Source organism: Leopardus geoffroyi, chromosome X (assembly GCF_018350155.1).
Source record: "Leopardus geoffroyi isolate Oge1 chromosome X, O.geoffroyi_Oge1_pat1.0, whole genome shotgun sequence".
NCBI classification, from domain to species: domain Eukaryota; kingdom Metazoa; phylum Chordata; class Mammalia; order Carnivora; family Felidae; genus Leopardus; species Leopardus geoffroyi.
This window is the reverse complement of record NC_059343.1, coordinates 41677327-41694786: the sequence shown is the minus strand read 5'-3', so window position 1 is coordinate 41694786 and position 17460 is coordinate 41677327.

Below are 17460 nucleotides of genomic sequence, written 5' to 3'. Positions count from 1 at the left end.
AGACCACTTAACTGCAACGTTTTCCAATTCTGACACTTGTAGTCACACCTTTTGATAACGGCGGGGCTCTAGTGTGGCCGGGGCTGCAGGGTCTGGCCCTAGGAGGAGCGGCCTGCTGTTTTGGGCGGCTTACTGTAGAAATGGAGTTGGTAAGGATTTTGAGAGATTAGTCATAGATAGCCAGGTGTAGAGGCGAAGGAAGTGTGGACCTGGAATGGGGTACAGAGCAGAGACACGTGAAGGTATTGTAGGGTAAAAAAATTTTTAAGAGTTGAATTTTCCCTTTCTTAGAGCATTTCCTTTAGAAAGGTTGTAAAATTGTTTCTCCGTCTCTCCAAATGTATGTAAATCTTTTAAAAAGCCACTTAGGCCTCTTGCCAACTTTACTACCCATGAATGTTGTTCTTGAGGGCCTTGGAGCCATCTCTTTGAAATGTAAACATCAATGAGTCTAGCACCCTTATCTCCACGTCTCCATAGGAATTTGACCTAGGCTCCTGGCTCAAACTTGTTACCTGCTTGTCAAAGAGATCTGTGTTTTATTTTTCCTTTGGGTAAAGGCAGATGGCTACCCCAAATTCCACATGAATTTGAGATGAACTATGTGTAGCAAATGGTGCTGTCAGTTCTTACTTGAGGACAAGTTACTGTCGTTTTTGGGAACATGTATGTAACGGGTTATATCTGCCTGGCTGTATAAAAGGATGAGGTTACTTTCTGTCTTCGCAAGCTCTTTAGCGCATCGCTGGAACTGCGCATCGCAGCCTGCTTTAATGTTTATTCGAAGCTTCCTATAACGTCAAACATAGACATACCACGCAGTCTAGCAATCTCACTCCTAGGTATTTACTCCAAAGAAATAAAAACATATGTCCAGTGATGTGCTGGTAAATGTTTAACAACCAGCTTTCCAGGAAAAGAAAAAAAAAAATCTCTAATTTGTAGCATTGCCAACTATGGTGTAAATAATCCCACCATGGCTTATTTCAAGCTACTAATATGACCTCACCGAACAAGAGTTGAGAAGAGATTTACAAAATCGGCTCTAGTGAGCCGTCCACAGCATGCTATTGAAATATGTCCACACAAAAACTTGCACTCAGATGTTCACATTAGTTTGATTCATAATAACCAAAAAATGGAAACAGCCCAGGTGTCCCATAACAGAAGAATTGACAAAAAACACAACAATGGGATCGTGGAATACTACTCAGCAATGAAAGGGAATCTCATAGACATAGGGTTGAGCGAAAGAATCCAGACTCGAAGGAGAAATACTGTTTGTTACTCCATTTGTATGAAATTATAAGGCGAAACTAATCTATAATGAGGGAATTCAGGCTAGTTATCTGGGGAGAATAACTGGGAAGGGCATGAAGGAACTTTGGGAGGTGATTGGACTGTTCAGTACACATTTGTTAAAACTCATTGAACTCTATACTGAAACTGGGGACATTTTATTGTGTGTAAAATATACTTCATAAAAATGCATGGCAAAACAATGGCTTCAAACATAGTTCCAAACATCTTGATTTCTTACAAATTCTTATTGGTTAGAGAAAACATTTTTTAATTCTTCTTTCCAAAATTGAATCCCTGGACCCCAAATCTCCATTTCTCAGTGCAAGAGCCCTGGCGGCCACCTCAGAGCCACATGAGGTCCGGAACAACTGTAGGAGCTCAAGTGAAGGGCTCCAAACACTCACTCCAACTAAAAACAATTTGAGCGCTTGGGGGAATACATTTTAAATTTCAATTAACTTAAATATTATTCAATTACATATTATTTTATTTGTTTAAAATTTTTTATTTCTAGGCAGTATTTGAAGACAGACTTCTGGCTGTGTTGCACAAGGTTTGCAAAAAAATGAACAAAATCCCGCTGCCATAAACTCACCGCACACGTGCCAGGTGGGGGCAGGGGGAGGGGGAAGGGGTGGGTAGTGGAAGGGCAATCCTTTCTCTCCTAAGGACTTCACTTCAAACCCGTCCCAACTGGCATGACTTCAGCCAAGTACCTGACAAGCCATGAAGGCCTTTAAAGTGATTTGGGTTTTTAACATCCACCATCATCACCGTATTAAAACCATCAGAGGGGCACCTGGGTGACTCAGTCGGCTAAGTGTCTGACTGGCTCAGGTCATGATCTCACGTTTCATGGGTCCGAACCCCGCATAGGGCTCTGTGCTGACAGCTCAGAGGCTGGAGCCTGCATCGGATTCTGTGTCTCCCTCTCTCTCTGCCCCTCCCCTGCTCATTCTTTCTCTGTCTCTCAGAAATAAATAAACATTAACAATTGTTTTTAAATAAAAATAAAACCATCCGAAGCACCATGTATTAAAACAAAAATTAAAAGCTGAGCTAGCCGGTGATGGTTTTCTGACATTTCCCTCAAAGTTACCCACCTAGAAATTTTTAAAAGATTCTAAAGTGGTTGTTGGTTTTCATTACTGTTGATTTTAAATTCTTAGACACGTGTCTAAAAAATATCTAAAATCTTAAGGGTTCACCAACTGCGGTTGTAATGCTACCCATTCTCCAGCTAAGCAAACTGAGGTTCATGCTGCTCTAACTGGAGGGACTGAGAAGAGCTCAGTCCAGGAATTCAAGTTTGATAAAAAAAAAAAACTGCTGAACAGGGTGCAGGCCAAGGACACCTCCTTAAGGAATCTTGGATCCACCCCAGCAGTCCTGCATGCCTGAAGCCCACTCTAGAACCTGCCGCTCACATTTCCCAACGCCAACACCCTTGCCCCCTACCCCCCCCCCTACCCCCCGCAGCCGCCACCTGTTAAATGCCACCTCTGGGACCCAATAGCAATGCCTCCCTCTCAGCTACCCATTTTGGAAGAGACGACTGTGCATACACATTTCACTGAGGTCCAAGACTTAGCAGGGCGCCCTACAAGCCTAACTCAGGACCTTCAACCCTCGGCTCTGCTGGGCCACGGGCGGTCTGCAAGGACCCACTCTGCGCTCCTGGCCCCAGGCGTCGAGATCTGCCAAAGGCAATGCAGTGGAGGCAGGGTTTGGGGATGCCGCGAGCATTGATAGACTCTACCTCAACCCTGGCGTTTAGGAGCGAGAAGACAGGGGACTTCCAGACGCTGAGGAGCCACTGGCAAACCAATAGCTACTCACAGGGGGTGGGCTTTGGGCCATCCCAGCCAATGGGAGGTGATGCGAGCTAGTCTCTAGCTGCAAACCCGCAACTTAATGTTACTTTCAAATTAGGGGCAATGCGGCTGTAATCGTTCTATCTAAAGCAGAGTGTGGAAGTTTCCACTTCTGAACATTCCTTGAAGAGATTTTTAATATACAACCCAGGGGTAAGAAGTGTGGGAAATTCACATGGGAACCAACACAGTATTTTAACATGGATTTTCCTTATTAAAAAGTCTTTCCTAACAAAATGCATTGAGCAGTGATTTGAATTTGCTATCCCTATGATCCAAATTGATGAAAAACACACCGTTAAACCAACACAAGATTCTTTCGTTTAAAGAATTTAAGTTCGTGATGTGCTACGTATGACATTTCCATGTTTTCATAAAATTAAACAAACGTGCAAGTTTGCATATTTTCTATCTCCAAATCCAAGGATCAGATGAGGAAAAAAATAGTCAATTATTTCACGATAAAGGGGAAAAAATAATTAAACCAAGTAACAGTCCTGTAATTGTTATTAAAATCTTACACTGATGAGGAAATCCTTTGTTGAGTGTGCTTGTTTCTTAGAAATAAAACAAAACTCAGGTATGAAAATATTTAGGTCAGGTAAAAGGATCAATATAAGCCTACAAACTGAGCAATGGAACCACCTTCACATGTCATGGACAGTGACATACACCTCTGGCCCTCCTTGGTATGGATCACAATTTAATATGGTCAGCAATTATTTTTAAATTTTTAATTAATTAACTGAACAAACAAACAAAAGTAATTTCCCCAAAGGAAGTGATTCTGAAGTGTTTACTTTGGATTTCATCACAAACACATCTGCTAAAAATTTGCTCAAGGTTAACACATTTATTTCAAGCCCATATACACTGACTTAACAGGCCTATCATAGGTGGGGGGAAAAAAAGCTTAATACCTGTTGGTTTACGTCACACATATTTAATAAATTTCTAGTCAATTTATAAAACTATTGTAGGGGCGCCTAGACGGTCGGGTCAGCTGGGCGTCTGACTTCGGCTCAGGTCATGACCTTGGGGTTCATTAGTTGGAGCCCTGCATCGGGCTCTGTACTGACAGTTCTGAGTCTGGAGCCTGCTTTGGATTCTGTCTCCCTCCCTCTCTGCCCCTTCCCCACTCACACTCTGTCTCTTTGTCTCTATAAATAAACATTTTCTTTTAATTTTTTAAAATGTTTTTATGTATTTTTGAAAGAGAGAGAGACAGAGCAGGAGTGGGGGAGGAGCAGAAAGAGAGAGAGACACACAATTCAAAGCAGACTCCAGGCTCTGAGCTGTCAGCACAGAGCCCGATGCGGGGCTCAAACCCACAAACTGTGAGATCATGACCTGAGCCAAAGCCAGATGCTCAACCAACTGAGCCACCCAGGCGCCCAGTGTAAATAAACATTTAAAAAATTTTTTTTTAACGTTTATTTATTTTTCAGACAGAGAGAGACAGAGCATGAACGGGGGAGGGTCAGAGAGAGAGGGAGACACAGAATCTGAAACAGGCTCCAGGCTCTGAGCGGTCAGCACAGAGCCTGATGCGGGGCTCGAACTCACGGACCGTGAGATCATGACCTGAGCCGAAGTCAGACGCTCAACCGACTGAGCCACCCAGGCACCCCAATAAACATTTTTTAAAAAGCATTGTAAATGAGATTTCAGACAAATGTACTCCAAGTAAATTCTCATTATTTCATTCATTAAAATGACCCACATGTGGTCTTTGCTATATCATATATATATATAATTTTTTTAATATTTATTTTTGAGAGAGAAAAAGAGAGACAGAACATGAGCAGGAGAGGGACAGAGAGAGAGGGAGACACAGAATCTGAAGCAGGCTCCAGGCTCCGAGCTGTCAGCACAGAGCCCGATGCAGGGTTTGAACCCATGAGCTGTGAGATCCTGATCTGAGCCGAAGTCAGCCACCCAACCGACCAAGCCACCCAAACACCCCTTTATTATATCATTCTTGATACAATATGCATATTATATATAGCCCTTTGTAAATATAAAAGAATTCCTCATAGTTTTTATGCCACCTATGTAAATATTATGTACGGTCATGTGGTCTGAGAAAATCAATTCTAGAATTACCTAGAATGCCTTAGGACTTAACCACTTGTCTAGTTAGAGTGTGAGAGTATCCCCATGTTCTGCTATGTATCTGTGTGACCTTGGACAAGCTGTTTCCTCTCACCATGTGTCTCAGCCTTATCGTTAATATTTTTTAAGTGCCTCTGTCATAAGGTTGTAAGACTCTGTGAACTAATCTATATCAAACTTTACACAGTGCCCAATACATAATGACTAAGCAGTAATTACTAGCTATTCCGGTTATCACTATCATCATCACTGATAGTATTAAAGTATTAAAGCAAAGATCTTTGTCCCTTGGCAGAATTTGTATGACCCAAGTTCAAGGACGCTGCCAGGAGAACAACAGATTAAACATACATTCCAAAGAATCCAATATGAAGGCTAGTTTCTTTTTTTCCCAATGTTTATTGATTTATTTTGTGCAAGTGCATGAGAGAGAGAGAGAGAGAGAGAATGCACGAGCACGGGAGGGGCAGAGAGAGAGAGTGAATGGGAGGAGCAAACAGAGAGAGGGAGAGCAAGAATCCCAAGCAGGCTCCACAGCTGTCAGCACAGAGTCCGAGCTCACAAACTGTGAGATGGTGACCTGAGCTGAAATCAAGAGTTGAAGTCACTCAGATGCCCTGGAGGCTAGTTTCATTTCAGTAGGCTCTGTTCCAGCACTGACAGATGGTTTAGCCATTCTGGGGGCCTGTAAGTAACCAACTCCACCAGTGCTATGGTCTACTCCTTTCCTTCTTTTCTTTTCCTTTTCGAAGATACCCATTAGGGGGTACCTGGGTGGTTCAGTTCATTGAGCATCCGACTTTGGCTCAGGTCATGATCTCACTGTTGGTGAGCTCGAGCCCCACTTTGGGTGAGCTTGAGCCTGCTCTGGCCTCTGCATTCTCTCTCCCTCTCTCTCTGCACCTCAGAGGAATTCTCTGTCTCTTTCTCCCCCTCACTCTCTCAAAAATAAATAAATAAATAAACAAACAAACAAATAAAAGAAGGTACCCTTCAGAAGGTTCATAAAGTTCCCTTTTATCCTAATTTTCTGAGAGTTTTTATCAAAATGGGTGTTAATTTTGTGAAATGGTTTTCTGCATCTATTTAGATGACCATATGGTTTTCTCTTTTAGTTTGTTACTGTCGTTATTGTGATGAATTCCATTGACTGTCTTTTTTTTTTAAGTGTGTAATATTTATTTTGAGAGAGAGAGAAAAGGCATGAGTGGGGGAGGGGCAGAGAGAGAGGGAGACAGATAATGCCAACCAGGCTCCAAGCTCAGCACAAAGCCCCATGCAGGGCTGGAACTCAAGAACCGGGAGATCACGACCGGAGCCAAAATTAAGAGCTGATTGCTTAACCAACTGAGCCGCCCAGGTGCCCCCATTAACTGATTTTGAAATGCTAATCCAATTCTACATTTCTGGGATAAACCCCACTTGGTTATAATGTATTATCATTTTAATGTATTATAGAATTTGATTTGCCAAAATTTTGTTTAGAATTTTTGCATCTATTTAGAAGTGTGCTAGTTTGTTTCCAGATATTTGGGGATTTTCCAAGGATCTTTCTGTTACTGGTCTCTGTCCACTGGATCTGTTCATTTCTGAGAGAGGGTTGTTGAAGTCTCTGGCTATGATAGGGGATTCACCTGTTATTGGTTTCTAATCCAATTTCATTTTGGTCAGGGAGTATACTTTGTACGACTTTAATTCTTGTTTTATGGCCCAAAATATGTTCTATACATTGGCAATGTAATGTACATTTGAGAGGAATGTGTATTCTTCTGTTGTTGGCTGGACTATAAAGGTAAACCAGGTCAAATTGGTTAGTAGTGTTATTACAAACTGAATCATAGTCCCTCCCAAATCCTATGGAGAAGCTCTAAACACCGATGTGACTATATTTGCCGATAGGGCCTTTAAAGAGGTCATTAAAGTTCAATGAGTCCATAAGGGTGGGGCCGTAATCCAAAAAGATCAATGCCCTTGTAAGAAGAGGAAGAGATACCACAGAATGACCACACGAAGAAAAAAAGGCCGAGTGAGGACATGGCGATAAGGCAGCCATCCACAAGCCAAGGAGAGAAGCCACAGGCGAAGTCAACTCTGCCAACACCTTGATCTCGGACTTCCAGCCTCCAGAACTTTGAGAAAAGAAATTTCTGTTAAGTCACCCAGTCTGTGGTATTTTGTTTGGCAGCCTGTGCTGACCATACAGTGTTGTTCACATCTACTGTATCATTGCCGATTTTCTGCCTATCTGTTCTATCAGCTTTTGAAAGCGGGGTATTGAAATTTCCGATTTTCCTTGTGGTTAGACAAGTTTTGGTTTCGTGTATTTTGATCCACAGTTATTAGGTGAATGAATGTTTAGGAGTGTTATGTTCTCTTGATTACTTGGCTACTTTATCATTATGAAATGACCTTTGCTGTGGTATGTCCTTTGCTCTGGAATCTACACTGTGAGATTTTTAGATAGTCACTCTAGCTTTCTTTTCACTAGTGTTAGCACAGTGTATATGTTTCCATTCTTTTACTTTTAACCTGTTTCTGGTTTTATATTTAAAGTGTGTTTCTTGTAGGAAGCATACAGTAGTGTCTTGTCTTTTCATCTAATCTGGCAATCTGTGCCCTTTAATTTGGGTGTTTAGGCCCTTTGTATTCAGTGTGATTATTGCCCTGGTCCGGTTCAAATCTATCATCTTGCTATTTATTTTCTGTTTGTTCTATCTGTTCTTTGTGCCCTTTTTTCTCTTTTTTCCTGCCATCTTTTGGATTGAGTATTGTTTTTTTTTTTAATTTTTTTTTTCAACGTTTATTTATTTTTGGGACAGAGAGAGACAGAGCATGAACGGGGGAGGGGCAGAGAGAGAGGGAGACACAGAATCGGAAACAGGCTCCAGGCTCTGAGCCATCAGCCCAGAGCCCGACGCGGGGCTCGAACTCACGGACCGCGAGATCGTGACCTGGCTGAAGTCGGACGCCCAACCGACTGCGCCACCCAGGCGCCCCATGGATTGAGTATTGTTATGATTATTCTATGTTATCTCTTTTGTGGACCTCTGAGCTGTAACTCTGTTATTTTAGTGATTGCTTTAGGCTCTATAATAAACCTTTAACTTATCATAATCTACCTCTGAGTGACAATATACCACTTCATATATAGTACAAGAACCTCACACAGTATACCTCTCTTTCTCCCCTCTTGAGATTTATGCTCTTGTCATGCATTATATTTTTACCTATGTTATAAACCCCAGAACATGTTATCATGATTATTTTTAAACAGGCAATTATCTTGTAAAGAGATTAAAGGAGGGGCACCTGGGTTGCTCAGTAGGTTAAGCATCTGACTTCGGCTTAGGTCATGATCTCACGGTTTGTGGGTTTGAGCCCCGTGTCGGACTCTGTGCTGACAGCTCAGAGCCTGAAGCCTGCTTCGGATTCTGTGTCTCCCTCTCTCTCTGCCCCTCCCCCACTTGCACTCTGTCTCTCTGTCTCTCGAAAGTAAATAAATGCTAAAAAAAGTTTAAAAAGCTTAAAGGAACATTTTAAAGAGATTTACCTATGCAAAATCTTGTTTATTTACCTATATAGTTATCACTTCCAGTGCTCTTCATTCCTTTGTGTGGGTCCTGATTTCTATCTGGTATCATTTGCCTTCTGTCTGAAGGACATCCATCCTTTAACATTTCTTGTACTGAAGGTCTGTTGGTGATGAATTCTTCCAGCTTTTGTATATCTGAAAGCAACTTTTTAATGCTTTCAGATCCTATTTTTTTTAATGTTTATTTGAGAGAGAGAGAGAGAGTACAAGTTTGGGAACGGCAGAAAGAGAGAGGGAGACAGAGAATTGCAAGCCGACTCCACACTATCAGTGCAGAGCCCAACGCAGGGCTCGAACCCACGAACTGTGAGATTATGATCTGAGCTGGTAGCAAGAGTCAGACGCTTAACCAACTGAGCCACCCAGGTGCCCCTATTTCTCCTACTTTTAAAGTTAAGTTTTTTTTTAAGCTTTTCATTTTGAGATAATGGTAGATTCAAATGCAATTGTAAGAAATAATACAGAGGGGCGCCTGGGTGGCGCAGTCGGTTGAGCGTCCGACTTCAGCCAGGTCACGATCTCGCGGTCCGTGAGTTCAAGCCCCGCGTCGGGCTCTGGGCTGATGGCTCAGAGCCTGGAGCCTGTTTCCGATTCTGTGTCTCCCTCTCTCTCTGCCCCTCCCCCGTTCATGCTCTGTCTCTCTCTGTCCCAAAAATAAATAAACGTTGAAAAAAAAAATTTTTTTAAAAAAGAAATAATACAGAGAGATCCGTGTTCCCTTTTAAAAATTTCCCCCAATGGAAACATCTTGCAAAATTATAGTATACTGTCACAACCAGGAGATCCCTCAACTCAAGGAGCCCACTGGTCTCTATCTCATTCCCTGGCCTTTTACCGGGTCTGGAAACTCTTAAGACAGTAAGCCAGGGGCAATCACAGGGCTGTCCTTGTTTATTTCCTGTTTCTCAGGGATTACTGTCCTTCATTGCGTGATGTCCAGTATGTTAAAAACCATTGTTTTATTTATATTGTCTGGGATTTTTTGGTTCTTTCAGATGGGAGGTTATATTTATTCCCTGTTACTTCATCTTGGTTGGAAATAGAAGTGTCTGCTCCTTTTCTTAATGACTCCACACAATCCCCCAAACCAAGGACTTGGGTGCTTTTCCCAAAACAATGATATAACTCTGGCCAGAGCCTCTGTAAAAGCTGCTGTTTCCCTGAAACTGTGTTCCCCCCCACCCCCCCACCCCCCCCACACACACACTGGCAATAGTTTCTGTACAGAGAACATCCTTCCTCTTGAGAAGACCTGTCTGTCATCCCTGGATTTAATTCTGAGTGCACAGCTAAGGGCTTGACATAGAAACAGCCTAGGGGCGCCTGGCTGTCTCAGTCAGTAGAGTGCGTGACTTTTGATCTCGGGGTTGTGAGTTCAAGCCAGACGTTAGATACAGAGATTACTTAAAAATAAAATCTTTCTGCCTGTCAGCTATTTTATAGGAAATCGAAATCTTTAGGTGTAGAATGAATATTCCGTGAACCTTCTGAAACCTTTTTCCCATATTGTGGAGTATTCCATCATCGGCTTTAATATTTAAAGAGATTTACCAATATATTTATAGGGAACAAGAACATCTAGGGGCACCTGGGTGGCTCAGTTGGTTAAGCATCTGACGTTGGCTCAGGTCATGATGTCACAGTTCCTTGTGGGTTCGAGGCCCACATCGGGCTCTGGGCTGGCAGCTCGGAGCCTGCTTCAGATTCTGTGTCTCCTTCTCTCTCTGCCCCTCCCCTGCTCACACTCTGTCTCTCTCAAAAATAAATAAATAAACATTTAAAAAGAGAGAGAGAGAACAAGCACCTCTATTACATTCAACTTATTTGCAGAAGAGAATGAAGGCATCTTCGCTGTATGTTATGGACTGAATGTTGTGTCCCCTCAAAATTTATGTGTTGAAACTGTATCCCCCAGTGTGGCTGTATTTAGAGATGGGGTCTCTAATGGACTAACTAAGGTTAAATTAGGTCATAAGCGTTGGGTCCTGACCCGATGGATTAGTGTTCTGATAGGAAGAAACACCAGAAAGTAGTCATGCGCTCATCCTCTCTCTCTCTCTCTCTCCCTCTCTCTCTCTCTCTCTCTCTCTCTCTCCCTCCCTCCCTCTCCCCACCACCCCACTCTTCTCCCTCTCCCTCCCTCCTTTCCAGCTTCCTTCTCTCCTCCTTCACAAAGAAGAGGTCATGTGAGCCCACAATGAGATGGCTGCCGCCTACAAGCCAAGAGAAGAGGTCTCAAAATGAAACCTACCTTGATAGCACCTTGATCTTGGACTTCCAGCCTCCATAACTGTGAGAGATAAATTTCTGTTGTGTAAGCCACTCAGTCTGTGGTATTTTGTTATGGCAGCTCCAAAAGACTGATACACCATATTTCTCATCCACGAAGGGGAATCTGGGAACATCTCTTTCCTTTAGATTACACATTTCTGTTTCAGATTCATGTTCTCAATGACTACACGAGCAAAGATGATATTATCAAAAGACACAGAAGGAAACTAGGCAAAATGCCTTTTTATCAGTGGTTCTTTCAGGAAATCGCTAAAAAAAAACCCAACAAGTTTTTGGTGCTCACAAATGCATACTCATTTAGGGGCACCTGGGTGGCTCAGTCAGTTGAGCACCTGACATTGGCTCAGGTCATGATCTCACAGTTCGTGAGTTCAAGCCCCACATCGGGCTCACAGATCCTCTGTCCCTCTCTCTCTGCCCTTTCCCCAGCTTGTGCTCTCTCAAAAATAAATACAATATAAAAAAAATGCACACTCATTTGAAAATCTTTACAATTGTATAGCTGATGCCTATTTTTCTAGTCTAAATATCATTCTCTCTCATGGGCACCCTTTTCCAACAGAGAAGGAAAAGAGGTGTCTTGTAGCATTAATGTAGTGAGATGTCCAAACTTGAGACCAGTCCAGGCAGAGGCTGGCAAAGAGGAGTGAGAAAATCACACCCCTTTCCTTCCCTCCTTGGTCCCACAGATGAGGAAGCTGAACTTGCCAGGGACAGAATGAGGAGACCTAGACATGCCTTTCTCAGCAGGGCCCAGCCTAGGTCTCTAAGCCCATGTCTACTCCTTTATGCCCAGTATTGCTCTTAACAGTGTAATTTGTATTGTAACATTAGAATAATTTTATTTTATTATTTTTTAAATGTTTATTTATTTTTGAAAGGGTGGGGAGAAGCAGAGAGAGAGGGAGACACAGAATCCGAAGCAAGCTCCAGGCTCTGAGAGGTCAGCACAGAGCCCGACGCGGGGCTCGAACTCACAAACTGTGAGATCATGACCTGAGCTGAAGTTGGATGCTTAACTGACTGAGCCGCCCAGGTGCTCCAACATTAGAAGAATTTTAATTGATGCTAAAAACATATGGTGCCAAAGGTCTTGAGAATGCCACAGAAGGATGAGTTTCTCTTAACATTTTCTCTTTCAAAGTTTGACTTCCCCACTCATGCACTGTTGGTGGGAATGCAAACTGGTGCAGCCACTGAGGAAAACAGTATGGAGGTTCCTCAAAATGTTAAAAGTAGAACTGCCCTATGATCGAACTACTAGGTATTTACCCAAAGAATACAAAAACACTAATTCAAAGGGATACACGTATCCCAATGTTTATAGCACCATTATTTATAATAGCCCAGATATAGAAGCAGCCCAAGCATCTGTCGACTGATGAATGGATAAAGAGGTGGTATATATATATATGTGTGTGTGTGTGTGTGTGTGTGTGTGTGTGTGTATGTATATATGTATATATAACGGAATACTCTTCAGCCATAAAAAAGAATGAGATCTTGCCATTTGCAACAACATGGACGGAGCTAGACAGTATAAGGCTAAGAGAAATAAGTCAGGCAGAGAAAGACAAATACATGTGATTTTACTCATATGTGGAATTTAAGAAACAAAACAAATGAGCAAAGGGAAAAGAGAGAGAGAAAGACAAACCAGGAGACAGACTTTTAACTATAGAGAACAAACTGATGGTTACCAGAGGGGAGGTGGGTGGGGGGATGGGTTAAATAGGTGATTGGGATTAAAGAGTGCAGTTGTGACGAGCACTAGGTGATGTATGGAAGTGTTGAATCACTATATTGTACACTTGAAACTCATAACACCGTGTGTTAACTACACTGTAATTAAAATAAAAAGTTATAAAAAATAGAGGTGCCTGGATGGTTCAGTTGGTTAAGCCATGGACTTTTTTTTTTTAATTAAAAAAAATTTACTAACATTTATTTATTTTTGAGAAAGAGAGAGAGAGAGATAGCATGAACAGGGGAGAGGCAGAGAGAGAGGGAGACACAGAATCCAAAGCAGGCCCCAGGCTTTGAGCTGTCAGCACAGAGCTCAACGTGGGACTCGAACTCAAGCACTGGAAGATCATGATCTGAGCCGAAGTCAGACGCTCAACCGTTCAACCGACAGAGCCACCCAGGTGCCCCTAGCCATGGACTCTTGATTTCAGTTCAGCTCATGATCTCTTCATATGATTGAGTCCCCCTGTGGTGGGGCTATCTCTCTCTGACTGGGATTCTCTCTCCCTCTCTCTCTGCCCCTCCTCTGCTCTTGCCTGCGTGCGTGCACAAGCATCCACATACACTCTCTCCCTCTATCAAAAAAAAAAAAAAAAATAGGGGCGCCTGGGTGATTCACTCAGTTAGGCATCCAACTCTTGGTTTTGGCTCAGGTCATGATTACATGGTTCATGGGTCTGAGCTCTGTGTCGTGCTCCATGCTGACAGCAGGGAGCCTGCTTGGGATTCTTTCTCTCCCTCTCTCTGCCCCTCCCCCACTCTCTCTCTCTCAAAATCAATAAGTAAACATTAAAAAAAGCAATAAAATAAACATTTAAAAGACTTTCTTAAATGTACTATTAGAAAAATTCAGGGGCACCTGGGTGGCTCAGTCGGTTGCACGTCCAAGTTCGGCTCACGTCATGATCTCTCGGTCTGTGAGTTCGAGCCCCGCGTGGGGCTCTGTGCTGACAGCTCAGAGCCTGGAGACTGTTTCAGATTCTGTGTCTCCCTCACTCTGACCCTCCCCCGCTCATGCTCTGTCTCTCTCTCTCTCTCTCTCTCTCTCTCTCTCTGTCAAAAATAAATAAACATAAAAAAATTTTTTTTAAAAAGAAAAATTCAGAAAGTATAATAAAGTACAAGAGAGAAATAAAGATCATTGATATTCTCACTAAAAAAAAAAGAAAAAAGAAAGAAGAATTTTGAGTTCCCATGGGAAATGGCACTTCGTAATTCTGAAGAGCAATATGGGGACAGTTAGGCCCTAGGACATTTAAGATCCTTCCTGTAACCCATCATCGCCTCATGCTTCATTGTCACGGTCTGCCTTTCTACATCTCTCCCTCACTTCCTCGCTTTCTTCACGCTAGTTATTTTCTATTTTAAAGCTGTTGGGGCGCCTGGGTGGCTCAGTCAGTTAAGCGTCTGACTCTTGGTTTTGGCTCAGGTCATGATCTCACAGTTTGTGGGTTCGAGCCCCACATCAGGATTCACACTGATAGGAGCCTGCTTGGGATTCTCTCTCTCTCCCTCTCTCTCTGCCCCTTCCCCTCTTGTTCTCTCTCTCTCTCTCAAAATAAAAAAGTAATAAAAATTAAAAAAAAAAATTAAATATTAGGGTGGCTCAGTCAGTTAAGCATCCAACTTCGGCTCAGGTCATGATCTTGCAGTGACTTCGAGCCCCCCATCAGGCTCTGTGCTGACAGCTGGAAGCCTGGAACCTGTTTCGGATTCTGTGTCTCCCTCTCTCTCTGCCTTGACCCAGCTCACGCTGTGTTCTCTCTGTCTGTCAAAAATGAATAAACATTTAAAAAATTTTTGAATAAATAAATAAAAATAAAATATTTTTTAAAAAGCTGTTAAAGCTCTCAAAACCAGCAATTGCTAAACCTAGCAACCTTTATGGTACCAAGTGTTTCCTACAATGTAGGCCCTCTAGTGGCATTATTGAAAGATTTCAACAGAGACTTGTACTAAAAATTTATAAATATATGTATATATATATTTTTTAAATGTTTGTTTATTTTAGAGAGAGAGAGAGAGAGAGAGAGAAACAGAGGCAGAGAGAGAGGCAGAAAAAGAGTCCCAAGCAGGCTCTGCACTGTCAGCGTAGAACCCAACACGGGGCTCGAACTCACAAACCGTGAGGTCGTAAGATGCTTAACCGACTGAGCCAACCAAGCACCCCCAAATTTATATTTTTAATATATATTTATATTGCACTAAATACGTATCATTTATATTGAATTTATATTGTACTAAAATTACATTTCAAGAAGATGCAAATATTTTATTCTGATATAAAATGTTTCTATTCAGATTAAAACAAATTTTTTTTTAATGTTTCTTTATTTTTCAGAGAGAGAGAGAGAGAGAGAGAGAGAGAGAGAGAGAGTGAGCAGGGGAGGGGCGGCAAGAGACGGAGACACAGAATTGGAAGCAGGCTCCAGGCTCTGAGCTGTCAGCACAGAGCCAGATGCGGGGCTCAAACTCTTGAACAGCAAGATCATGACCTGAGCCTAAGTTGGGTGCTAAACCGACTGAGCCACCCAGGAGCCCCAAAATGTTTCTATTCAGATTAATTTTAAGTTTTATGTGACACAAAAGAAGGAAAACAAGGGGCACCTGGGAGGCTCAGTCGGTTAAGCACCTGACTTCGGCTCAGGTCATGATCTCGCGGTTCGCGACCACAAGCCCCACATCAGGCTCTGTGCTGACAACTCAGCCTGGAGCTTGCTTCCAATTCGATCTCCCTCTTTCTCTGCCCCTCCCCCACTCACGCTCTGTCTTCTGTCGCTCAAAAATAAACATTGAAAAAAAATTTTAGAAAAAGAAACGAAAAAGGCCAGGATGGTGAAAGACATATTTTTATCATTAATATGAGGGCTATCGCTTAAGGATTTTAAGTCACCTCTACACTCAACCTGGGGCTCGAACTCACAACCGTGATATCAAGAGTCACATGCTCTACCGACTGAGACAGCCAGGTGCCCCTCAATATGAAGTTTTAATTCAGATAAAATCCTTACATTTCTAGAGCACTAATTTTTTTTTCACAATTAGGAGACAGATTTTCATGTTGAATCCAAGAGTCTCTGTGCCTTAGGATTTGTACATACTAATAAAAATCTAAACTGGGTTAATGGATTTTTTTCCATTTACATCTTCGTTCAAAAGGCACACATTTCACAGTAGGCTGAAGCTTTGCAGCTTGAGGTGCAATCTAGACACATAATATTAACTATATCATACACAGAAGTTTGTTGAAACCATATACCTTGCAGCCAAAGACTCATCCATCTGACCAGATAGTCACAATGTTTGTCATTTCCTTTAAAATCTGACAGCGTAGGCTACAAGGTAGAAAGGTGATATTGCAGATCGGGTTTTCTAATACGCAGGCCCTGCAATGGAGTTTAGTGTTCAGACTGTTTATTCGGGAATGTTCTTGGCATCAGTGCACATGGAAGCAATGGGGGAGAGGCCAGATTGGACAAAAGGGCAAGTCGAGATGTCATGTGCAGTCCTTTGGACAGCCTTGGCTGATCATGTAGGAAAGCTCTGGATGGAGGGTGGCCAATCAGAGATTTCCAGAGCTGGGCTGAAGATAGCCAGGCCTTTCTACCTCCTCATCAGTCAGTGACTGGGTGTGGACCGAGAGAGAGCATGGCCTCGTGCTAGGTGTCCCTCTGCAACTGTGGCCACCCTTGCAAGGGCTGGTGGCTAAAGATTATGCTCCCAGTGCTCCCAGCAGCTGGGGCCACAAGTTATTGCTTAAAGGAACATCTAGATGCCACATCAGAGTATCCACTGTTAGGTGAGTTGGGGATTTTTTTCTAGCTTTATTGAGGTATAATTGACCATAAAAATCATATATATTTAAAATGTACAATATAATGATTTGATATACCTATACATTATGACATGATTACCACAATGAAGCTATTGGACATATCCATCACCTTCCATAATTATCATCTTTTTGTAGTGAGAACACTTCAGATTTATTCTTTTAGCAAATTTCAGGTATATAATACAGTATTATTAACCGTAATCAGCATGCTGTATGTTACATCCGCAGAAATTATTCATCTTATAACTGAAAGTGTGTACCTTTGGACCAACATAGGTGGGTTGATTTAAAAATTTTTTAATGTTTATTCAGTTTTGAGAGAGAGAGAGAGAGAGCACAAGCAGAGGAGGGGCAGAGAAAGAGGGAGACACAGTATCTGAAGCAGGCTCCAGGCTCTGAGCTGTCAGCACAGAGCCCGACGCAGGGCTCGATCTCACCATGAGATCATGACCTGAGCTGAAGCCAGACACTTAACTGACTGAGCCACGCAGCACCCCTGAAATAGGTGTACAGGATTTTAACATATTCTGTCACAATATAAATAAAATGATAATGGAATAAAAGTGTTTACATTTAAAAAGATTTGCTTCAAAAATACTCAATATTGGGGTGCCTGAGTGGTTCAGTTGGTTAAGCGTCCAACTCTTGATTTTGGATCAGGTCACCACCTCATGGCTCATGGGTTTGAGCCCCACATCAGGCTC